Here is a 27,295-nt window from a genome sequence, read left to right as displayed (position 1 = left end):
CTGGTCGAGATTGTCTACTCACCCACATCCGTTTCCTCCCCAGCAGGTGGTAAGATGATGGTCTGAATCAACTTCTTCTGTTCCCTGTCACTCTGGGATGATGTGAGTTGTGAAATCTGTTCTCTGAGCTGGCCGTAACGTGATAAAACTTATACACATCAGGTGCAACGTGCCTGAGCGACAAGACTCGCTGCAGTAACATCCCATGCTGATTCAGACAGCAGAGCCTTCGCTGTGACTTCGAGAAGGACACAGACACAGATGACTGGGAGAGATTCTCTCCTTCCCTACAGTTCTTCACATTTCTATCATTCTTAGATGGCGTTATTTGCACAAGGTTTCCTAAAGAACATTAAGTCCTGTGGATGCGCAATCACTCTTTTGTACAGCTTTCCAGAAATTCCATAACTTCGACTACATCTAACCCCCCCCCCACCCCACCACCACCCCCACCCCCACCCCCCCCCCCCCCCCCCGTGCTCGACAACCCCGTGTTTGATAGTGGGCTGAAAAGCGCATTCAAGCTTCTCTCAAATAACACTGATTGCCAATTGAAGATGAGTTCGTCCAGCTGCCAATGATGGGAGCCCGCTTGCAAAAGAAGTGGCTAGCACAGCCTCGGGGGAACCGGAAGTCAGAATGGCAAGGAGCTGTTATTAAAACTCAGTGCGGCCTTCCCTCCGAAACACCAGAAAACCCCTATTTTTTAAACAAGGAAACTCCCCTGATTTATGGATCATGCTTCTGTTGCGGGTCTGGCTTTTTGGTCTTGGGTATGATATCGCCTCGGGTGGGTGATGTACGTGTGAGAAGTCACACTTGAGCACTAGAGTTTTGCATTTGGTTCAATGTTTGACGCAGAGTGTATAATTTTGATGAGTTCGAGTTCAGAACAAGACACCGAAGCTTAAAGACACACAACAGCAGCTTCTTGGAGGTCGTTACAAGACTGAGAAATGAATTCCCTAACTTCAAATGATGCTGATCCTGTTAATGTGGATGTGGGCGGAGTCACCTGAAAGCCTTAATCTGTCCAAAATGTTGTTTTACTTATGCTGTGATCTACATGTCCTTGATTAGTATGATCTGCCTTTACCAATCGCAAACAATTTTTTTCACTGTACTGAGGTTCATGTGACAATCAATCAATCAAATAAAGTCAATCAATCGACCGACATACACATTTCCTTATTGTTTGGGGGCTGCACAGCCTCACTTTGCACGGTGACATATTTTGTGATTCTGAGTGAAATCACAGTTTAGCCAACAGAATGTGGCAAGTTAGTCACAGCTTACATTGACACAGCGGGGACACATCTGCGCCACAGTGTGTCACACAATAATAGTGACGACCATTTGAAATCATCCTCTGAGGTATATGCCACATGCCAGACGAAAAGCTAAAGACTGTGTGAAACTGCTATATTCAGCGCTAATAGAGCGGCCCAGCTGGAGCGTATTGGGCTCATAATCATGAAATTAATGGATTGAAAACATCCTCTACTCGTTGACAATTCCATGTTTCAGTGTGTGTACTGCCGCCTCCAGTGTTTTTCTATAATAGATCTCCATTCTACGAATTGCGTGCTGTTTCACTTTCCGCTTCCTTTCATTCAATATACCTGAAATGAATATTTCATACCGATACACACGGGAAATTTACACAAATGAGGAAACACACTTGTGAAGTTCTGGAAGATCTTTTCCTGTTCTCTGTTGGTGTACTCTGATCTGATTCGCAAAACCTCTTGCCAGAGCTGGGAATAAACTGACGAAGGTGAGATACATCAGTTTTAGAGTGTTCTATGCGCATGACGCCCTGCAGTTATTCCGCACGCCGTTTCACACAGCAGTGTTCTTCCTGTGAAATGAAAAGCTGTGAATTACAATTGGATCCATTTGTTGGAGACAGAATTGCGATACATGCACAGCTCCGCATTATTAGGGTATACATCACCAACTATGAATAACCACGGGATACACAAGCGTCAGAGAGTCGCTATGGAATCGATGGGCTGAACAGCTTCTGCTGATGCATGAGTGACGCCACACGTTGATGCTGTCCCTCTTCCTGTCTCTGGGACAGAGTGGCTGATGGTGAAATAAAGTCTCATTGTTAACCTTATCTTCTGTGTTAAACTGTCTGCAGCCCCGCAGCACAGGGACGTGGGGATGGCTCTCAGTGAGTGAGGGTTTCACTCGGTTTGTCTTTATCTGGGAAAGTTGGGGCTCAGATGTTAACTGCTGTCCAATTGCAGCAAAGAAGCCGATGTTACTGTTCCAAAAACCTTTATGCAGGATTGTTGTGTGAAGATGGAGTTTAAACAGCAAACAGGATGCACAAAAATGCCCTCACACGAATTTACCTGAGGGGAGAGAGTCCGGATTACATTTATGTCTTACCAACCAGCTCAAAATCTTTATCACTTCTCAGATAAATGATATTTTTGCAGGAAGTTCCCAATCAAACTTGCTGATTCCCAGCACTTGATGGAACTGGCTGTGCCGATGAGAGTGAACTTTAGAGTGTATCCGCACTTGCCTCTCCTCACACTGCTTGCCGGTGGAGGGAAATAGCTGAATACTCTGCCGATGGAGACAACTAAGTCCATGGATAAACAGCACAGGCCTGTGAACAAGGAGGCAAAATGACAAGGCGATATTCTTAAAACACTTTGATGCTTAGAAATCTGAGAACAAATTGGGATGTGGTTGGACCTGACCGAATCTCAACTGGTTTGGTTTTGGCAATGTAAGAGTGTCTAGGGCATGATCTTCGCTTAGCAGCTTGTGTTAATACTGGCACGGGAGAATGTCTTTCTTCAAGTCGCCATCGAGCCTTGGTTGTTTGATTTCACTTTTGCCCGGTCGTCCTATCAACTGATTGATAAATAGATGTAAATCATTTAGTTGCACCCTTTCAAATTCCTTTTGAGTTTTGGGGTCAGAAGTGTCATTGTAGTGGGTATGGCACAGTACCACATGTGGTAAAAGGGAAACAAGTGTTAGAGGATGTTCACCCACAGAATCCCACTCTAATTAAATCCACCATCTGGATATTCGCACAGATCTTGGCGTGAAACTTTAGGAAGTGGGAACGTGAAATGATTGAAAACAGCACTGAACAGGTTGTTGATCATGGTGTGGTATATGAGGAATGTCAACAATAAAGGTCATTTGGAAAGTTGGAACAGGTCTCCTTGGAGAGCAGAAGGACAAACGCTGGCCTTGTTAAACCTTCCCAAGACATGAGTGGGTTAGACAGAGGAAAAAAGGAAGGGAGAATGATCCCGACGACTGAAAGAATTGAGAACGATTCGGCAGAGTTTTAAAGACATTAATAAAAGAAGAAAAATGTACACGAGGAGAAATGTTTTCACATAGGGAATGGTTAGGATCTGACATTGACTAAGACGCAGTTCCAATCGAGTTGTTGAAAAACTCATTCAATGTTCATTTTGGAACTAAAAATGTGCAGAGTTAAAGGGAGAAGGCAAGAGAATTATACGAAAAGAGAAGCATATTTATCTCTGTAGAGAGCCAGCACAGCTAAGGTGTTTTGTTACACATTTGTCATTCTGACTGGAATCACAGTTCGACCAACGGGATGCAGGGAGTTAAAGAACGGTGATATTGGCAAAGCCGGGACACATGACACAACAGAAAGTTATCCAGCACGTACATGTCACAGGGAGGATGGTGCTGTCTGAAAATCCTGCAGGGTGTCTTGCGGATCAGACACAGCAAATTTCACTATTCGAACCGAATCAGCCCTATGAAGGGAAGCCGGAGGCGCCTGCTTCAGAACTCAATTACTAAAGAAGCTGAGGCTCGAGTCCCGCCACTGCAATTTCTGTGGCTGCGGTGTGTTCAAATAAAGAGCAAAACCGGGAGTTTGCTTTGTGGAGACAGGGGCCTGTGTCCATCTTGTCATGATCATGTTCGCCTCACACACGGTAAATCGCGGGCTCAAGCTGCTTTACGTTCCAGGCAAGTTGAGGTTCTAACAAATTGGTTATGATTCCTGGAGAGTTAACTGTGGCGTGGGAGAGTGCAGATTTTCTCAAAGTGTCAGTGCTGTCATGGTAGTGCTCGCCTCCCGCACGGAAAAGCGCAAGCAGCTGTCCTGCTGCTTTTTGTTCCAGGCAAGTTACGTTTTTATTGGAACCGAATGGAAACTTTTATTTCATCGCTATTGTGAAACAAAGTCCTGCGGTGACACACTTCGTCCTTATTTGGTTTTCTGGCGAGTGCGAACATAATTCAAACGAATTCCGATGTCACATGTTCTTAAATTTCTCCCCTTTCATTCATTTCCGTCCTGAAGACATCGGAAGGGAAAGGTAATTTAATCGAGACTGTGATTGGTGAAATTCACTTTTTTTTTGGACCATTCTTATTCTTACCGCTTTCTGATCCTTCCACGAAAAGCAGTACCGCACTTGCATTCCTTGAGCAGGCAGCCCGTTTCCAAGACAGGGAAGAAGCTGATGCGCTGGTGTCACAGCGCACCACGGATTCCTGAACTAGTCTGTCTGTCAAATGTACCCCAAACGTCGTCTATGAAATACATCGTTTGGAAGATGTCTGTCGTTATTCAACGTACGAGAGTTGTCACCAGAGGTCCTGAATCGTGTTTTGGATCAGTTCGCACATTAGTGGCTCATTCAATGAGCAACAGCAATGAAAGAAATTACACTCTCAGAGGAACCTCTGGACCTGTGCTTTCATTGCATCGCTAGTATTAAGGTGCGCCCCGAGATCTAAGCCACGTTGGAACTGAAACGGTGGAATCGACAGAGAGGAAAATGTACTGACGAGCAGGAAAATGTACACGGGGAGGGCGAGTGGGGAAGTGAGGCAGTTGCAGCTCTGGTGAAATTCCTTCGGTGTGATTCACTCAGCAACCAGAGACGTGAAGGTGACTCAGGCGTGAGAGCTCTTCACATCGAGAACAAAAAGCACTCAAGGGCAGTTAGCACCTCTTCCAGAGTGGGGGTGGGGTGAGGTAATTACCTTTTGACTACTGTTACTATGTTCAGAAACTGTCTTTTAGATTGACGTGAACAGAAACTGCATTTCTAATAAGCACCATGGAATTTAGCAAAATTTATTGAGTCGCTTCTCGTCGATTCCCACACAGGTTTCCAATTCAGTGGATATCCATGTGGCTCATATCCAAGTGTGAACATCTCTGCAGCGAATTGCACGGTTAAGGCAAAAAGGCAAGGAAAGTGGCATCTCGAACTGGCTCCGAGGTCAGAGCAACCTGACAATGTGACCTGTCGTTCTCGGATTGTAATGCTACCTCCGGTGTTCGGGTGGAGAACACTCTTTGGGACTCTTATTCTGCGAAACAGACACAGTGACGGTAACTATACTGCGCGGTATGATGTGGAACACGGCCTGCTCAGCTTTGTGCATTTTTCCTGTAGTCCGTCGGTGTGTTTCGTTATGAGGAACAAAACACACACACTTCAATGATTGCAGTCCGAGACAAAATCTGAATCAGTAGGTTCCTTTATTTTTGCACTTGCAAGTGAGTGTGATGTCCAGTGCTCAGCAAGGCAGAGGACATATATACCAAATTTAATTCAACCACAATATTTATATAATTTGGTTTCTTTTGTTTTACATTGCTCATCCCCTGTTTACATCCTCCTCTTCCCGAAGACTGGTCCCAATACTCCAGTTTATCTCTTGCCTTATCCGGCCTTGTCTGTGACAAAATGCTTAATTCTGGCCTCACAATGCCTATTGACCCCATCCCACTGCAGGTCATTTTTAGTCAAATTCTTTCTTCATTAGTATCTACTCTTTCCATTTGGGCCTCTCCCGAGGCCATTCTGATCCCTATGACCTTTTTAATTGGGGTTTGTTCATGTGTCCCTGTAAAAGTGGGAAACAGATGTTTATACCTACTATTTGTACAGACGTTTCTAGCTTAACTTCATCCCCTCACAACATCTTATCTATTTGCCCATAATACCTACCATTGTTTTGCAATCATGTCACATGCTGGCATACAATTTTAGCTAATACAAAAACAATTATATATTTCCTCCACACAATTTCCATTCTTTTTTGACTCAGCTCTTGGCTAAAACAATTACACACTGGTGTGAGTTCATTTACTTTGTACAAGTAAAATGAAATTGCAGAAGTAACATTATTTCTCCCACATCCCACAATTTCCCCTTTTTCTTTATTTACCATTTGTTATCTTCTGCAATTTTTCTTTTAAACATCGCCCCCGAAATTCGCAAGCACAATTCCTGAGATTTCATCCATCTTGGTCTCACTCATCTCCTCATTATTTAGTCGATAACGTTCCTCTGTCTGATTCCCTCTCAGGGGCATCTGTTTCATCAAGGCTGTTTCAATCAGTCTTTGGGTGACCCTCGTATACAGGGTAGGATACAACAGCCAATGGCTACCAATACCCCGACTACTACTATCAGGGAAGTAAGGATAGAAATCACCACCCCCTTCCATTTTTCAAAGCATGATTCAAACCATCCCGTGAGAAATGTGTCTACTCCTGAATTCTCAGCCAGTTCCTCTGCTAAGGTCGTCAATCCCCTTAAGGCCCGTGTAATTGAACCATCAGGTGCAGTGTTATTAGGAATAAAGATACAACAGCTTCCTCCTAACATCACACACACACACACCATTTTTGTGCTAAAATCATATCAAGTGCCATTCTGTTTTCCCATGCCATCCTACTTGTCACAACAAGCTGTTCTGATATTCCTTTAACCACATCTCTTGTATAATTTATAAATCGCTGTTGATTATAGAAAATGTAATTTATCCAATCTACATTTTTATTAATTGTTACCCACCAAAAGAGAGCTGACTCAAAGCCTGCTGCAATCTGGTTACGAGCCTTGAATTCATCAGGTACTCCCCTACGGACTCCTACCGAATCAAGATAAATCATCTCATCGAAAGATGTGTCTAACAGTAATCTCTTTCCCCTTCCCATTTTCCCTACTATCCTTTCCTTCTCAAATGCCAGGGTAAATGGAATTGCCAATTGTTCAATTGTACATATCCCTCTCCAATCCGGAGTTAGTGTGTGTCTCAATATTTTGCCTCCACAGTACCACCACAGATCCGCTCGGGGAACCTTTAGTGCTGAGTAGTTCCCTCCCTTCTCCGTTTAAGTAACATTCTTAATCTCTGTACATAAGTTCAGCTCCCCCAAATATCTCGACCGACTTGTACCTCGTCTACGCACACACGACGTGTGATTTCCAACTGCAGCGGAAAATGTGGGGGGGACTTTTGCATCTTTCTTCTCCAAGAGAGGGAACATCAGAGATAGGGAGGTACAATTCCTATCATTACATGCAGTCTCATCCTCATACAGGGCTATCATACATTTCATGCCCTTCCTGTCTTGCTTCCACCCGAGCAGAAAGGGAACCACTTGGGCCACTGGCCTACCGGAGGCACATGCATAGCAATTGCTCTTGTTCAGACTTTTTACATATACTTTACCCATTGCACCCAGGCATTTGCATCCCCGTACCCAGTTTCTATTTCGATGGTCTGTTTCAAGACCTTTACCTCTATAATTCTTACTACTTTATGGTCATCGGGAGCGGTGAAAGGTTGTATCTTATTACCCTGTAGTTCTATCCGTTTTCCAAGTCCTCCGAAAATTTGAAAACAACAGCCCAAGAAATCTTTTCCATTTGTTTTCATTTCGATCCCAAATGTTTCATTTAATTGTATCTCATAGGTCCCACCCCGAATTGCTTCGTGCCATGTCGTTTTCCTTATTGTTAGGTATATTGGGTTACACTTTTTATCGGGACAATCGCGAGCTGTTCGGAAGGAGCCCGGTGTACTATGACAAGGCCATTATACCAAATACCATCCCCATAGGACTTAAGATGTATCTCAGAGCTGCGGTAAAGTCTCTGATTATCTACATCCCCACAATTTACTAAGCTGCATGCATCAACGTCTAATACTTACGGATTATCAGACTCAGGAACTGTTAATAATACATATGAAAATGATATTTGACAAAATCCCAATACTAAGAGGGCTAGCATCATAAATCTAAGCATTCCCAGTATTCTAATCATCATGCTGAAGCACAACAAAACTTAATATACAATCCTACAGAAATAATCCCGCACTCGCATCACAACTGTATAATCAGTTACTCAAAGTTTCTTTAGCCTGAGTTTCAGCGGTCTTGCGTTGATTCGGCTGTCCAGACTTCTTCCTCAACTGGAGGGTCCACTGGCCCTTTGATCCAAGTATAATGAGTCCAGCCTTTCTCCGCCGTCCTTATTGCCGTTTCGGTAGTCAAAAGAGCCTGGTACGGCCCTTCCCAGTCCGGCTGCAATTTAGTCTCTGTCCATGATTTTACTAAGATCCAATCGCCCGACCGGATGGGGTGAACGGTGAATTCAAGGGGTGGACTCTGTGCCAATAAACCCTGTTTCCTGAGGAAAGATAAAGAGGAGGACAAGCCCAGTATATACTTCCTTAAAAACAAATCTTTAGTTTCAGGAATTGGCAATTCTCCATTCGTTCCCAGATAAGGTAATCCAAATAAGATTTCATAGGGGGATAGTCCCAAATCTTTCCTTGGGGCTGTTCGTACTCGCAAGAGAGCTATAGGTAAACATTTGATCCAAGGGAGTCTGGTTCCTATTATCAAGTTAGAGAGCTGTCGTTTGAGTGTTTGGTTCATTCTCTCAAATCTTCCCGATGATGGCGGGTGCCATGGAGTATGGAACTCTTAGGAAATTCCCAACCCCTTCCTTAGCCCCTGTAACACTTTAGAGGTAAAATGAGTTTCTTAGTCGGAATCTATACGGTTCACTAGCCCATATCGGGGAATTATGTGCTCTAATAATGTTTTAGACACCCCACTCGCAGTGGCGGTAGCTAGGGGATATGCCTCAACCACAACCGGATAAATGATCTACTATGACCAACATATATTGTAGTCTTCCTACTCTGGGTACTTCAGTATAATCTCGTTGTATACTCTGGAAGGGTCTCAATCCTGGGTCTCTTCTTTCCAGGGTCTGTTTTCTCAAGACTTTCTTACTTACCTTTCTGCATATTATACATCCCTCACATATTTGTTTAGCAATGGTATATATTCCTTTACATCCATATTCCCTAAGAACTAAATCACACATTGTTTGTACTCCCCAATGGCTGCCTTGATGTAGGACAGCCATAATCTCTCGCATCATCATTTTGTTTAACATTTCCCTTCCATCAGGTAACCTCCAATGCCCGTCTGCTGATTTTGCAGCCCCTAAATCTCTCAATTCTTTTTCTCCTCTTTCAGTAAATATAGGAGCTTCCCTAGGACTTGGGACAGTAGGTATTAGGGAATGAATCACCACTTGTTGTGGGTTCAGGGCAGCCTCCCTAACCACTTCATTGGCTAATCTATTTCCCCTAACTTCTGGTTCATTTCCTTTCTGATGACCATTTACGTGCACTACGGCTATCTCCCGGGGGAGTAATAGGTCTTCCAAGACCCGTTTAATCAATTCTTCATGAACTACTTCCTTCCGCCAGCTATTGATCAGTCCTCTTTCCTGCCATATGTTTCCGAAAGTGTGCACAACACCAAAAGCATATTTGGAGTCAGTGTATACTGTTCCCTCTTTATTTTCTAATGTCCTAAGGGCTCTTTCCAATGCATAGAGTTCGCAGGTCTGAGCTGACCACCCATTTGGCAGCCTTCCTGCCTCCACCACATTACATTTTGTCCCATCTACAACTGCATACCCATTATGTCTTTTCCCTTCAGTCATGCGGGATGATCCACCTATAAAAAGACTAGCCCCTGCATGAAGCGGAACATCTCTCAGGTCCATGCGGACCTTAGTTTGGTATTCTATAATGTCAAGGCATTCGTGCCCTGGATTCTGAGGAGTCTCCTTCTCCTTTCCAAAGAAAGGCAGCTGGATTTAAACAATTGTCAGTGACAAACAGTAGATAATCTTTTTCTATTAATATCGCCTCATATTTCAGAATCCGCGAGTCGGTCAACCATCGCTCAGCTTTTTGGTTTAAGATCATTCTCACTTGGTGTGGGGTGCTTACTATTAGGACTCCCCCAAATGTAAGCTTTCAGCTTTCCTCCACCAACAGTGCAGTGGCAGCCACGTCCTGCACACACTCAGGCCATCTCCGGGATAGTGGATCCAATAGCTTCGAAAGATATGCTGCTGGTTGTTTCATTCCTCCCCACCTCTGGGTTAATACTCCCAAAGCCGCTCCCTTATCTACGGTCGCAAAGAGCTGGAAAGGTTTATCTAGGGAAGGTAAGGCTAACACGGGGGCATGGATCAGATCTTTTTTGAGTTTCCCAACTAGTTCTTTTTCCTCATCATCCCAACTTAGAAATTTTGGCTCCCCCTCTAATAGTTTGAGATATAATTTCCTAGTCTTCTGAGCATAGGAATATATCCAAAATCTGCAATATCCCGTTAGACCCAAAATTTGCGTAACTCTCGTTTAGTGCTGGGCAGTGGCATCCCCACTATTCCCTCTATCCGCTCCGGGCTTATCTTTCACTTGCCCTCACTCACTAAATGTCCCAAATATTTCACTTCCTGCTCCACATATTGCAATTTGTTTTTAGATACTCGCAGTCCTTGCTGGCCCAGGAAATTCAATAATTCTTTAGTGGCTTCTACTATTCTTTCTCTTCTTTTTCCTGTTGCTAAGAGATCGTCTACATACTGTAATAGGGTAGTCCGCTTGGGGCTGCTAAATTTCTCCAATGTTTATTCTAACATCTGTCCAAATAAATTCGGGGATTCCGTAAACCCCTGGGGGAGAACAGTCCACCGGTATTGCTGTTTCCGTCCTGTCTTGGGATCTTCCCATTCAATGGTGAACAAATTCACACTTTCCTCCACCAAGGGACAAGCCCAAAAGGCATTCCTTGAAATCTATCACACTAAACCATTTGTGGTCATAAGGGATCTTACTTAATAACGTGTAGGGGTTTGGCACCACTGGGTGCCTGATCTGTACTATTCGATTTAATGTTCTCAAATCCTGCACCAATCGATAAGTTCCATCAGATTTCCATACTGGTAGAATTGGGGTATTATAAGGAGACATACATGGCTCCAACAGTCCATCTCTAATGACTGGCTGCAGTCCTCGTTTACCTTCTATGGAAATGGGATATTGCTGCTCACAGACAACGTTCCCTTTCCTTTTTAAACTTATTAAAAGGGGAGGGATCTGTACTTTTCCACGATTCCCTTCTCTAGCCCATACAATAGGGTCTATCTCTCTCCACATCCTCTGTCAACATCGCCATTTGTACAACTAATTCTTTTTCCTGAATTCCAATCTCCAGTCCTAAGAGGATAATTACGTCTTTCCCTAGTAAGTTACTTCCTATATTAGGGATATACAGCAGTTCCCCGGTGACCCTATCCTTAGGACCTTCTATCATCATAGGTTTAAATACTGGAACAGTAAATCCTTCCCCTTTTACCCCCGAAACAGTAATTGACCGTGTTAACATTTCTGCTTTCTTTGGTTTAAAATTCAGCAATGACCGTGCTGCCCCCGTATCTACTAGGAAGACTGCCTCTTCCCTATAAGGTCCCACCTTCAAGTTTATCAAGGGTGCCTGGTGGGCTCCAGAGGGCAGGAACCCCTGATACCCCTATTCTTCATCAAAATTCATCAGCGGAATTGCCCTTTCTTCCCTTTGTAGATCAGGACACTCCCGCTTAAAATGCCCGAGTTTCTGCAATAACAGCATCCTGCCTGTGGAGACCTCCATCTCTGCCCCTGTCGCTCGAACCCTCTATCAAATGCTGCCCCTTGTCCTCTCCCTCTCCCTCTTCTTCTCTGTCCTACATGCTGCCACCCGCCGCTCCGGTTGCTCACTATTAGATCCATTCTTTTCTTAACTACCTCATCAACCGTAACTACCATCATTTTCGCCTTCTGTTTTTGTCTCTCATCCTCCCTCTTTACAAATACTTTCTGTGCCTCTCTCAACAATTCATCTAATGGTTTTTCACTCCACCCTTCTATCTTCTGTATCTTTCTCTGTATGTCTGGCCATGCCTTTGTCACAAAATGTACTTTCAAAAGACACTGTGCCACTGGGTCCTAAGAGTTCATTCCAGAATATTTCCGCATTGAGTCTCTTAATCTTTGCAAGAAAGCTGAGGGAGTATCATCTTTCTCCTGTCTAACTTCAAAGGCTTTAGTCAAATTCTGTGACTTCGGAACTGCCTCTCTTATTCCTTTTAGAATCAGGTCTTTCAATTCCCTCATTTCTTCTCTATGCTCCGGGTTTTGGTTTTCCCACTGGGAGTCTCTGAGGGGAAACTTCACCTCTCCCTGTCCAGCATCCCCATCTCCAATCGGGTGTTCCCTGTCCCATATTTTAAAGGCTGCTTCTCGTATAAGTCCCCTTTCTTCCCCAGTAAATAGTATATTCAAAATAGACATTAACTCAGTCCAGGTATACCGACTGGGCCCCAAAAATTGATCAATTTGTTCAGACAACCCCACCGGATCCTTAACCAGGACCTTCATCTCCTTTTTACATGTTCTGACCTCCACACTGGTGAGGGGGGCACTTACAAACCCAATCTCTTTGTCCCCTATTGGTACCTCCCGAATGGGGATAAGTCGTTACGTTCTTCCCTTTTTTTTGTTATCCCCCCCTTAGGCTTTGATTTAGATTGTCCGGAGGCCTCCTCTACATCGACTGTAGCTTTCCTTTCTTTTTCTGAGGATTGAGGGCCAGGAACAACAGCATCCCCGTCCACCGCCCCTTAGTCCTCCTCTTGTGAGTCCCTGTCCCTGTCTGTCTGTCTCTCCTCCTCCCCCATGTTCACCTAACCTGATTTTATGGTATGGGGGAGAAAAACAGCCAAGAGGATCCCAGAGAATAGATGGGGCAGAGGAGGAATCTTTTGTCTTTACTACCATCATTTCCAAACTGCCCTTCCAACAGGACGCATAGTCCGCCTCCTCTTGACTAAAGGTTGTTTTTTATTCACATACAAATCTAAATACTGACAGATCCAATCCTCGTCCGAACCATACTTTGGCCAGAAGACAGCCGGACGAAAGATTGGGTCTTTGGTCCATCCTAAACAATAATATTTAATCATTTCCATTTTATCTTTTGCCCTTGTACAAGTATTGCTTGTCCATTCCCGCAACATCCTCCCCAATGGACTTTCAGGAGGAATGTTACCAGGGACTTTTTCTATTTCCTTTACTCCGTGACAGCTACTCTGCCTACCCATCATTTCGCGGGGCTCTCGAATGTCCCTCAGCGAGGAAATACCCCTTTCCCGGCCACGAAGGCAATACTTAAAAGTCATGTTTCTTACCTTGGTCTGTGCAGGGAGCTGCTTGGCCCCTTCTCACCGTATTTTCTATCGAGATCCTATCATTGTCTGATTCAGATGTCTCTCTTGTGGGATCTGTACCAGTCGCCCAAGGGAGCGGACCATTCCGGGACACGAGACCGCACCTCAATGGGAAACGGGACGCGTCTCCCCAGTGTCCAAGGCCAGCCACTCCCCCTGGCGATGGAAGAATATCCCGGACATCCCCCAATTGTGAAAAACAAAGCTCACACGCTTCAATAATTGCAGTCCGAGACAAAATCTGAATCAATGCACCTCAACCACTGTGAATATTTTAAACTTCGAAACGCCAACGGTCTTTTCTCAGCAGAGAGCGGCACGAGCTGGGCGGAAGTGAGGTTGGAGCGCAGGGCTGGTCGGGAAGGTAAGTGATTGATATTTGAGTGGGTGTGTTCTAGTCCCCAGGCCCTACACAGTAGGGTCTCCCTCCCATCCTCCTCCTCTAACCTAACTTTAAAGTTCACAGGTAAGCTACTCAGTGTTCTTGCATTGGAGACGAAGTGTAGAGTAATGGCAGCGCAGGCAGTGGAATGTTCCTCCTGCAGGATGTTCGAAGTAGGGGTGACCACCGATACTCCTGCCGACTTCATCTGCAGGAAATGCAGTCAGATCCTGCTCCTCACAGAACGAGTTAGGGAACTGGAACTGGACTTGGATGAACTGAGGATTATTCGAGAGGCTGAGAAGGTGATCGATAGAAGCTACAGGGACGTAGTTACGCCAGAGAACAGAGCTAGCTGGGTAACAGTTAGAGGTGGGAAGGGGAGGAAGCAGGCAGTGCAGGGATCCCCTGTGATCATTCCCCTAAACAATAAGTATACCGCATTGGATACTGGTGGGGGGGACAGCCTAGCAGGGGTAAGCTGTAGTGACCGGGTCTGTGGCGTGAGGTCTGGCTCTCAGACTCAGAAGGGAAAGGGGGAGAGGAGGAGAGCGCTAGTTATAGGAGACTCTCTAGTTAGAAGGACGGACAGGCGATTCTGTGGGCATGGGTGAGACTTTCGGATGGTTTGTTGCCTCCCGGGTGCCAGGGTCCGAGACGTCTCAGACCGTGTCTTCAGAATCCTTAAGGGGGAGGGTGTGCAGCCAGAAGTCATGGTTCACGTTGGCACCAACGACATAGGTAGGAAGAGGGGTGGGGAGGTCATTCAAGAGCTCAGGGAGTGATGCTGGAAGCCAAAAGCTAGGACAGACAGAATCGTCATTTCTGGGTTGTTGCCGGTGCCACGTGACAGTGAGGCAAGGAATAGGGAGAGACTGCAGTTGAACAAGTGGCTGCAAGGATGGTGTAGGAGACAGGGCTTCAGGTATTTGGACAATTGGACTGCATTCTGGGGAAGGTGCGACCTGTACAAGCAGGATGGGTTGCACCTGAACCAGAAGGGCACCAATATCCTGGGGGGTAGGTTTGCTAGCAATCTTCGGGGGGATTTAAACTAATTTGGCAGGGGGATGGGATCCGGACTTGTAGTCCAGCAAGTAGGCTAGCTGTTTGTCAGGATGGCCAAGAATGTAGGGAGGCTGTGAAGAAGGTAGCACTGACAGGGAATACTTGCGGAAACAGAGATGGGTTCAAGTGCGTATACAACACCGCAAGGAGTATCAGAAATAAGGTGGGTGCACTTAAGGCGTGGATCGGTACCTGGGACTACGATGTTGTGGCCATCACGGAAACGTGGATAGAAGAGGGACAGGAATGGTTGTTGGAGGTTCCTGGTTACAGATATTTCAGTAGGATTAGGGAGGGTGGTAAAAAAAGGAGGGGGGTGGCGTTGCTAATTAGAAATGGTATAACGGCTGCAGAAAGGCAGTTCGAGGGGGATCTGCCTTTAGAAGTAGTATGGGCTGAAGTCAGAAATAGGAAAGGTGCAGTCACCTTGTTGGGTGTTTACTATAGGCCCCCCAATAGCAGCAGAGATGTGGAGAAACAGATTGGGAAACAGATTTTGGAAATGTGCAGAAGCCACAGGGTAGTAGTCATGGGCAATTTCAACTTCCCAAGTATTGATTTGAAGCTCTTTCGATCAAGTAGATTGGATGGGGCGGTGTTTGTGCAGTGTGTCCAGGAAGCTTTTATAACTCCGTATGGAGATTGTCCGACCAGAGGGGAGGCCATTTTGGATTTGGTACTCGGTAATGAACCGGGACAAGTGATGGGCTTGTTAGTGGGTGAACATTTTGGTCATGGTGACCACAATTCTGTGACTTTCACCTTGGTTATGGAGAGAGATAGGTGCGTGCAACACGATAGGTTTTACAATTGGGGCAAGGGTAATTACGATGTTGGAAGACAGGATCTGAGGAGCATAAGTTGGGAGCATAGGCTGTCAGGGAAGGATGTCGTGGAAATGTGGAACTTTTTCAAGGAACAGATACGACGTGTCCTTGATATGTATGTACCTGTCAGGCAGGAAAGAAATGGTCGTGTGAGGGAACCTTGGTTGACGATGGAGGTTGAATGTCTTGTAAAGAGGAAGAAGGAGGCTTACATAAGGTTGAGGAAACAGGGTTCAGACAGAGCAGTGGAGGGATACAGGATAGCCATAAGGGACCTGAAGAAAGGGATTTGGAGAGCTAAGAGAGGGCATGAAAAATCTTTGGCGGATAGGATCAAGGATAACCCAAAGGCATTTTATGCGTATGTGAGAAACATGAGAATGACGAGAACGAGGGTAGGTCCAATCAAGGATAGCAGTGGGAGACTGTGTATTGAGTCGGAAGAGATAGGAGAGGTCTTGAATGAATACTTTTCTTCAGTATTTACGAATGAGAGGGACCGTATTGTTGAAGAGGAGAGTGTGAAACGGACTGGTAAGCTAGAGGAGATACTTGTTAGGAAGGAAGATGTGTTGGACATTTTGAACAACTTGAGGATAGACAAGTCCCCCGGGCCTGATGGATTATATCCTAGGATTATGTGGGAAGCAAGAGAGGAAACTGCAGTACCTTTGGCAATGATCTTTTCATCTTCACTGTCAACGGGGGTAGTACCAGGGGACTGGAGAGTGGCGAATGTTGTGCCCCTGTTCAAAAAATGGAATAGGGATAACCCCGGGAATTACAGGCCAGTTAGTCTTACTTCGGTGGTCGGTAAAGTAATGGAAAGTGTACTGAGGGATAGGATTTATGAGTTTCTGGAAAGACACTGCTTGATTAGGGACAGCCAGCACGGATTTGTGAAGGGTAGGTCTTGCCTTACAAGTCTGATTGAATTCTTTGAGGAGGTGACCAAGCATGTGGATGAGGGTAGAGCAGTTGAGGTAGTTTCCATGGATTTTAGTAAGGCATTTGATAAGGTTCTCCATGGTAGGCTTATGCGGAAAGTCAGGAGTCATGGGATAGAGGGAAATTTGGCCAATTGGATAGAAAACTGGCTAACCGGTCGAAGTCAGAGAGTGGTGGTAGATGGTAAATATTCAGCCTGGAGTCCAGTTACAAGTGGAGTTCCGCAGGGATCAGTTCTGGTCGTCTGCTGTTCGTAATTTTTATTAATGGCTTGGATGAAGGAGTCGAAGGGTGGGTAAGTAAATTTGCAGATGATACGAAGATTGGTGGAGTTGTGGACAGTGAGGAGGGCTGTTGTCGGCTGCAAAGGGACTTAGATATGATGCAGAGCTGGGCTGAGGAGTGGCAGATGGAGTTCAACCCTGCCAAGTGTGAGTTTGTCCATTTTGGAAAGACAAATAAGAATGCGGAATATAGAGTTAACGGTAGGGTTCTTAGTGAGGTGGAGGAACAGAGGGATCTTGGGGTTTATGTTCATAGACCTTTGAGAGTTGCCACTCAGGTGGATAGAGCTTGTAAGAAGGCCTATGGTGTATTAGCGTTCTTTAGCAGAGGGATTGAATTCAAGAGTCGTGAAGTGGTGTTGCAACTGTACAGGACTTTGGTTCGGCCACATTTGGAGTACTGTGTGCAGTTCTGGTCGCCTCACTTTAGGAAAGATGTGGAAGCTTTGGAGAGGGTGCAGAGAAGATTTACCAGGATGTTGCCTGGAATGGAGAATAGGTCGTACGTGGATAGGTTGAGAGTGCTTGGCCTTTTATCGTTGGAACGGCGAAGGATGAGGGGTGACTTGATAGAGGTTTATAAGATGATCAGAGGAATAATAGAGTAGACAGTCAGAAACTTTTTCTCCGGGTACAACAGAGTGTACAAGGGGACATAAATTTAAGGTGAAGGGTGGAAGGTATAGGGGAGATGTCAGGGGTGGGTTCTTTATTCAGAGAGTGGTGGGGACATGGAATGCGCTGCCTGTGGGAGTGGTAGATTCAGAATCTTTGGTGACCTTTAAGCGGCAATTGGATAGGTGCATGGATGGGATCTTAAGCTAGGACATATGTTCGGCACAACATCGTGGACCGAAGGGCCTGTTCTGTGCTGTATTGTTCTATGTTCTATGAAACATCTTGGAATTGATTTGATTATAATTCATTTCAATGCTAACATTTATTCTGTTTCTAATCAAAATAACAGTTGAATATTTTGCATCTGCAAATTGATTTAAATTCATTTGTATTTTTGAAGTACACTAAAACGAATTGACACCTCTCTTGTTTCATTAAACAATCACAGTCAATGGAGACTTCACAGAAATTGTACATTTTTGGGAAGAATTAAAGTTGTCTTCAGCTGATTAGTTAGATCGACTGACTAAATCATCATTGTGTTTCACATTACGTGTAGTGCAAAACATAAAATGAGAAACTTATGAACATATGGAATGATTGAATTCATTTATATTTATTATTGTACGGTAATCACACAATGGAGTCAATTTGCCTTTTCACAATTTATCATGGATTTCATATTTGATTAAGATATTTGTCGATTCATTCCACCATTATTGTAAATTTTGTCATTTTCTTTCAAGTACATACATTAATCATCTCATTAATTTCAATCCATTTATCACATTAAACACCTAATTAGTTTTCACTTGAGTAACCACAGTGAGCATGTGATTATAGCTCTGCCTGTCTTGGGTGGGAACATCATGCAGCTCTGGCAGTCGTTCTGCTGCAAGACAAGGATTCACGGGTTCAATTCCTACCTTGCACGGAGTTGTGCCAGAGCAGCTCTGAATGTTGATTAGAAAATATCGAATAATCGATTGAATTTCCTTTCAATTCAAAATGAAATATGTTTCCATCTGTTGTTCGTTCCAATAATCAAAATATCTGCCACTTATTTTCTTCAGGTCACTAATAGCAACATGTATCTAATTTCTTTAATCAATATTCCTTGGAAAATATATGAGAATTTGCAGTCATAAAGCTGGAATATAGGAAGCAATGGTAGCCATTAATTTTCTTTTGTTCTGAAGAGCTGAGTTCAAACAGTGCACACAGCTTCATATAAATATGAGAAAAAATCAATTACTTCTTCAGTAAACTAAACAAATGCCACTTGCTATTATGATTCAAATTATAATTATTCATCAGTTACGAATTGTGTGAAACTTGTGTTGAGTTTTCCACTCAACTATTTATTTTGAATGTGAGATTGAAATGCTGTGAAAATATCAGGGTGTGTTCATTTGAAAGTTGACTTTGCATATCTCTCACTTATTGATTGCATAATGGTTTTAGAACGTTTCATTCAGAAATCCTTGTAAATATTAAAATTGTCTGAAATTTAAAAAGTTCAGACACAACCAATTATCAATCTGTTCCTAATTGATGGGAATAGCTCCATTTTATTGAAATCAATTTTCACAAACAGTGCACATAAAGACACACATAGGTTTTCTTGACCATCTGATTAACATTCAGTAGTATTTTATTGTAAGTATTTTATTGTTCCTGAGATATTCCTACACACACATACACTCTCACATACACACGACCACAGGTACACACAGACACGCACACAGACACCCACACACACCCTTATAGATACACACACTCCCATACATGCACCCCCTCACAGACTTAAGACACTCTGCACTCACAACACACACTCACACACTTTCTCACACTCACAACCCCATCCCCAGACAGACACTCATACAGACAGACAAAGACCCAAATGCACACATAACTTAAAAAAAAAAACGGATTTTGTGATTTACACATGAAAGGAGTGAAACTATCACTGTATTCTAACAGATGAAAGCCTTAACAGACAATCAATTCTTCAATGTATAAGTTCAGTTACATCACACTGCAAATTTTTGCTATAAATTCTGTGTTACGATCGAGCCCGTCACAATCACCTGATGAAGGAGCGTCGCTCCGAAAGCTAGTGTGATTCCAATTAAACCTGTTGGACTATAACCTGATGTTGTGTGATTTTTACTTTAATCAATTGTTTCTGAGTACTAGTACTGCAGTATGAACCTGCGTTTTTTTCTTCAGGTCAAGTGTCCCACAATGGATCCAAGGACTTGTCATCCAACACTCATTATAAAAATCTGATGTTTGCTTATTTGAATGATCACCGTAATCACAGCCTTAAAATTCACGGAACTGTAATTAATTTTCGCTGCAACAATTTAAGTTCGTTTCCACACATTCATCAATCACATAGCAAAATGAGATTTCTAATTATTTTTAATTTCATTGGTAGAATTTTACAATTCAGTTGTTACTCTCACATATTAATTATTCAATCAAGTCCGTGGTGCAAATGTGAATTTACCACTCTTTGTATGAATAACTGGAAATATATTGTAAGTTATAATTTCTCAATCATTGTTAAGACCAATTCTTATTTTGCCCGTGGAAACGTGGTTGAATTCAATTAATTATTTCACTTCAGTGCTAACAATTATTGTGTGTATAATAACAATAAGAGTTAAGTATTTTTCATGCAACAAAATCACGTAAAATTCATGTGGTTTTCTCAATAGTCAAATGCAATACAATTAACAACTTTTTATTGTTTCATTAAACAATGACCATTAGTTTTCAATTTTTGGAAGTTGAACTTTTTTTGCGAAGAAGTGATATTGTCTTCAGCTGTATACTCGCATTGAATGATTAATTCACAGTATTTACTGCTTATTCTCTTCGGGTTCTCAAGAAAAATAAATTAACTGCTTCTGCTTGTTCAAATTTCCTGGAAAATATCTGAGAATGTTGCGGTCTTAAAAATGAAGAACTGTAAGTGATCGTTCCTTTTATTTTGAAAGAGCTTATTTCAAATATTTCAAACACATAAATCGCTATTCTGCTGTGTTACAAAGATGAAAAACAAGTCGGTTTCTTCGTCAGAAAAATCAACAAATGGTACTTCCTGTCATTCATTAGTCAGAGAATTACTTATAGTTGTTATTAAACATTGCACTTCATCTAAATATTATTATGTCATTCAATCAAATTACATTGCTAATGATTCGTCATTCGTGATTTGTCAGAAATTTGTTTCTTTTTGTTTTCCATTCACCGTTTCATACTGAATGTAAGGTTGATATGCTTTGACAATATCGGAGAGTGTTCACTTTGAAATTTGACTTTGCATGTCTCACTTAGTTGACTTCTTCCATGCCAGGGAGAACAGTGGATCAGTGGTTATTAGTAGTGCCTCACATCACCAGTGACTTGGGTTTGATCCCATTCTTAGGTGACTGTCTGTGTGGAGTTTCCATGTTCTCCCTGTGTCTATGTGGCTTTGTTTTAGTTTTCTACCACAATCCAAAGTTGTGAAGGTTTGGTGAACTGGCCATGCTAAATTGCCCATTGTATTCAGAAATGTGCAGGTTAGGTGCATTGGTCAGGGATAAATGGCGAGTCATAGGATAGCGGAATGTGCTTGAGTGGGTTATTTGTTGGACGGTCAGTGTGTCCTTGTTGGGTCAAATGGCCTGTTCCCACGCAGTAGGGATTCTATGATCTTATAATTGCGTTTCACTAAACAAAACTAGCTATTTTTTGAAAATTTTCACTTTAAAAAATATCTTTACCACTCAATTATCAAGGTGTTCCTAAATCTTGCAAAAATCTCCATTTTTTTAAAGCTATGCGAACACAAACACTGAACATAAAGTCACATAAAGATCTTTTTGACCATCTAAATACTGTTCAGTGGAATAATCACATTAAATATCTTATTGTTCCTGAGATCGATCACCACTGCCACAGTCAGGATATGGACATCATTTCCTCAAATAAATGCTATAGTTGTCCTGTTGTATTTCAGTTCAGTAATTATACACGATAGAGCTTGGTCGAAGCAGTGGTTATCCTTTATTATGAATGGCCAATGATTCTAACGGCAAGAGATGTTGTTAGGTCTGCTTTATGCATGTTCACTAACAGGTTTTCAGTCTAAATATTCCAAAAAATGTTAATTTGATTTTATTCAACTGCCAATATTAAGATTTTCAGTTCATGTTCATTAAAAATATTTGGAGAAAGTGAGGAAAGCAGATGTTGGAGATGAGAGTCAATAGTGTGGCAATGGAATGCCACAACTGCCCAGGCAGCATATGAGGAGCAGAAGAATCAAAATTTGGGGCATGAGGTCATCATCAGAAAAGATTCCTGATGAAGAGCTCATGCCTGAAACGTTGATTCTCCTGCTCATCAAATGCTGCCAGAGCTGCTTGTTTTTGCAGCACCGCGCTCCCAACATTAAAAATATTTATCTGCTTATTCAGAGCAAATGCTGAAAGCTGCCTCTAAGTTTAATCTACTGTGCTTTCTATTCACTAATGTTCTCACGTTAATTACTCTTCAATTTCTTCTTAAATCTGAAACAAATCTCGAAATACTGAACACAATAAAAGTTATATCAATTATAAATTCGCATGCTCAACAAGAGAACCAATGAAGGTTATGTAAACTTCTTGAACAGCCTACACATTTGTATGAAAAACCAATTCCTTCCAAAAAAGACTCTGCAGATCAATGACACTTTCAATTCATCACCCTGAAACTGGATTTTGATTCTCAGTTGATCTCGCTTAATTAATATTTAATCAACGTCACTGTAAACTGATTAAAAACATTGAATTATTTTATTTGTTGAAATGATTTAATTATCAATTAATTATCAATTCAGTGCTACAACAATAAGTGAACCACATTTTATTTTTTACTGAGGTCGAGTGATCCGTGGCCCCTACGTGAACATTCTAAATATTCCTACAGCTGGAAAAATCGGAGCGAAAAAGCGTCAAAATAAAGCAAACAATAGGCAAAATAAATCAACTCCAGAAAACAGTGGAAACCCAGGTCAAAGATGTCACAACCAGCCCGAGAGTTGTGTATTAAAGAGGTTGAAGCAGATTTCCTGACAACCTGACGACCAGCCAGTGTCTCCCTTGACAATGACAACAAGTGAAGGGTATTTTGCACAAAACCCATCGACTGCTTCGAATCTAGAACTTTGTAAAAATGTTGTTAAACATTTTCCAAATCATGAAAAACATCTCAACATATTGAAAGCTAAGTACTCATAATGGTCTTCAAGGCCACCTAATCAGTGTTCTTTGAAAAACTCTTTGCAAGTATCTTATTGCTCTCAGGATGAATAACCACAGCAAACATCACGCTCTCATCAGATCCAAAATATCAAGAGATAACTTCTTGTAGTTTACACATTATATCTTTCCCAACCCAAAAATCACACTTAATTACTTACGACTGAGGATGCTAATAGTAACATGTATCGAGATGAAGAAAGTCCTTAATATAGGCAAGTTTCTTGCAGGTTTCCAGTCGAATCATCACAACAAACGTGTAATCACGGCTCAGTACATCAGTAGCTGCAATTATTTCAATCAGATCTCAATTAAATTTGTTCATCTGCTTTTTCAGAAACATTATTGAAAATATTTCCTCTGTACTTCTGTTGACTGCATTTTTCTATGATCCCCATGTTCTTTATACATTTATTTTATTCATAATTCTGACACAAATGTGTAATATGGATGACATGGAAATGACATGATATATATACTATATTTCTCCAAAAGAGAAGTAGAAACAGGAAGTATAGAAATCTTGACTATCGTAAAATTATGAATGATAAATCAATTCGAACCAAGAACCAGTGAATATCTGATATTTTTTGCAAGTCGTCATGCAAGCATTTTAATTCTCAGTTCACTGATCCTAATAAATATATGATCAACATCAGAGCAAGCCCGTTTGGAAATATTGTATCATTTACTTTGCCAGAGTTCTGAAATTTCTTCCCAATTCTATGTCATTCCAACAGTCATACAGTAATTCAGTTTAGGATTTGTAACACACATCGCCGGATTCACATTTTAATTTAATCCATTATTTCTTAATGCCAACATTACAATGAAAAGTGGATTTTTTATTCCAGATGAACACACCCGGCAACCAACCTATGAGTTATCATCCAACATTCACAACATGTATCTGATCGTTTCTCACATGATTGTTCACAGAAATCATTCGATTAGTACTTGGCTTTCTAAACTAAGACACGACGGATTGTTTTGCATTCCAATGATTGCTGGTCATTTGTATAAACTACGGACAGAAATATGAGATTGCTAATCATTTTTAAAGTTCGCCATAAACTATTTATAATGCTAATTGTTGCTTATATCTAATATATAATCATTGTTCAAATCCAATATATCCAGATTTATGTGTATAATTATGGGTCAGTGTCGATATCATTTTGCAATGTACCATTTCCCAATGCAAGCGAATGCTGATTTGCATTTTAACAGTGGTATCCTAATTGCTATGCTTTGATTAAATTTCAATTCACTACAAACATTTATTGTGATTCAAATGATCACATTAAGAGTGAAGTATTTTTCTGGTTAAAACTGTTTCAATTTTTTTATTGTGTTCTATTAAACAATGGAGTTGCATCAATTTGTTGTTTATTTAAACTAACACAAAATTTTGAATTTTTGGAAATACTACAATGTGGGAAAACGTTTAGTCGTCAGCTAGCATGTCATATTAAATGGCGCTTTGCCTTTTAAAATCATGTGCATCCCAAAATGATTTTATTTTCATTTCTTTACAAGAAAAGATTGTTTTGAAGATGTGAGCTTTTTTTTACATTTTTATTGCAACGTTAGTTGACAATGAACAATAATCACACATTTATCAGAATTCCCGTTTCTATCAAATGTCATTGATGGCATCTTTTGTTCAAAGGAATACTCACTTTCACCGTCTACTTATATCCTTCCTAATTCTGACACAAATATCTAAACATTGATCTTGATAAAAATTACAGAAATTAAGTACACATGTCTCCACAAGAAACTAGAGCCAGAAAATATATAACTGTTATGTTGCCGAAATGTTTGAGCAGAAGCATTTTTGGTCAATTATCGATGAATTGTTTTGTTTTCTATTTTTTAGCTACTTTTTGGATATCATTTATCAGTTTATCAATCTGAATGAGTAACCGATTAACATCAGAACAAAGTGCATTCAATGTGTTGAATCGATTTATCCACGAGGATTCTAACATCAATCATAACTTCTTCGGAATTACAGTAATTACTGAAAGTATTAATTATTGCTTGTAACAAATGAACTTTTTTTTACTTAATTCATTCTTTCTTGGAGCCAATGCTACAATATAAATATCCGTTTTGTTTTCATGCCAACATACCAACAAAAACATCAACGAATTCCATTTCAAGCCTCATTGTAAATATATGATTTTTAATCATTTGGATGGTCACAGGAATCTCAGCCTTATAAGGTCAGAGAAAAGCATTTAACGTTTCTACATATTGCTCAGGGAAGTAGCAACCTCATTCATCTTATTTTCACTCATGACATATTTGTTGCTAATATCTAATTGCTAACAATTGTTCAGTCCAATAAGGTGTATAAATGGTTCCATCCAGTAAGATTAGATTACATTACAGTGTGGAAACAGGCCCTTCGGCCCAACAAGTCCACACCGACCCGCCGAAGCACAACCCACCCATACCCCTACATTTACCCCTTACCTAACTCTACGGGCAATTTAGCATGGCCAATTCACCTGACCTGCACATCTTTTGGACTGTGGGAGGAAACCGGAGTACCCGGAGGAAACCCACGCAGACACAGGGAGAACGTGCAAACTCCACACAGTCAGTCGCCTGAGGCGGGAATTGAACCCGGGTCTCCGGCGCTGTGAGGCAGCAGTGCTAACCACTGTGCCACCGTTCCGCCCACTCACTGTTGTAACTGTTGTAAAGACATTGCAGTGTACAATCTCCCAATCATTGTGAATTTTATTTTAAACGTGGAATTATTGTTGAATTGATTTGATCATATTTTACTTCAAAGCTAACTTCTATTATGTTTCCCATCACAATAGCATATAACTTTAACTCATGTGATAATTACCTTAATGTCAAATTTTCAAAAGACGCAAAAAGGAATCTACATTTTGGTTGTTTCATTTAACAATGACAGTAAATTTTGAATTCTTGGAAATTTTGTTATGTTTGGAAGGAACCAATGTTGTCCTCAGCTGAATTGTCACATTGAATGACTACTTCATTATTTTTACCAGTTCACATGTTTTGCAAAGCTTTTTAAGTTTCATTTCATCAAATGACAAACTGCTTTGAACATATGGAATTATTTCATTGATTATTTTTATCAGTGTACAGCAATAATACAATTATGTCAAATTGTCTTTCCATGAATTATCACAAATTTCATATGTAATTCAGGCATTTATTGACTCATTCCAATGTTATGGTGAATTACTGTGTCACGTGCAGTCCATTCCACACATGCACTATCTAATTAATTCCCAAAACAATTATCATGCTAAACATCAGATTAGTTTTCAATTGAGTAACTACAGTAAACATGTGATTATTGTCCTGCTCTTCCTGGGAACATTATGAAGGATTCTTGTGGAGATCTGGTAGTGTCTCTATTACCAAATCAGGAGGCATGCTCTCAATTCCCAACTTCAACAGAGGTTTGCCACAGCAGATCTGAATGTTAACTAGAACGAATCTAAGAATTGAGTAAACTTCTTTTCAATTCTACACGAGGTATGTTACCATCTGTTATTCCTTCCAATAATCAAAATATCTATTATTTATTTCCTTCGGGTTTCCAAAAAGATGTGTGCATCCACTCCCACTCATTCTAAATTGCTTGGAAAATATTTGAGAATGTTGCTGTCTTAAAGATGTAAAAGTTGAAGTAATGATATTCACTGATATTATTTTCATCCAAAGGGCATAGTTCAATAATTTCAACGCATACAGTCTTGTGCTGCAATGTTGTAAATCAGAAAAAATTGATTTATTCTTCAGTGAAATAACCATATGTCCTTCCTATTAAACATTAAATAGCTGATTTCCTACATTTATAACTAAATATTGTAATTTGTCTAATATTTTATACGCTTTGATCAAAGTGAGTAATCAATTATTGTTCAGATTATGAAATGTATGACATTTTTTTGACTTTTCCACTCACCAATTGATATGAATTTAAATTTGAAATGCTTTCAAAATATCAGAGTGTGCTCCTTTATAAACTGGTTTTGCATATCGCGTACCGACATCGCTTATTGCATGATGCATTTCACATAGCAACGCTGGTAAATATCAAAATTTAATTAATTTAAATTAGATCTTTGACACGCAGTTATGAGTCTGTTCCTAATTCACATAAAGTATCTCAAAATGATTGAAACCAGTGATCTCACAAAACACAGCATGTGGTGTAACAAAGGTCTTCATGAACATCTAATAACTGTTCAGTAGAATGACCTAAGTTTCTTATTGTTCTTGAGCGCAATCACCCCTGTGTTTGCATATCTCTCACCAATCTAACTTATTATACAATGATTAAAGTGCATTAGACATAGCAATCTGCTTCTAATTTTCATAAAATATCTCAATGCTATTGAAATCAATGCTCGCACAAAATACTGCGTGTAAAACGACAAAACTG

Source organism: Chiloscyllium plagiosum, unplaced genomic scaffold (assembly GCF_037043375.1).
Source record: "Chiloscyllium plagiosum isolate Xiang-an unplaced genomic scaffold, Cpla_swu_hap1 HiC_scaffold_45, whole genome shotgun sequence".
In the NCBI taxonomy this organism is placed as follows: domain Eukaryota; kingdom Metazoa; phylum Chordata; class Chondrichthyes; order Orectolobiformes; family Hemiscylliidae; genus Chiloscyllium; species Chiloscyllium plagiosum.
This window is presented reverse-complemented; position numbering follows the sequence as displayed.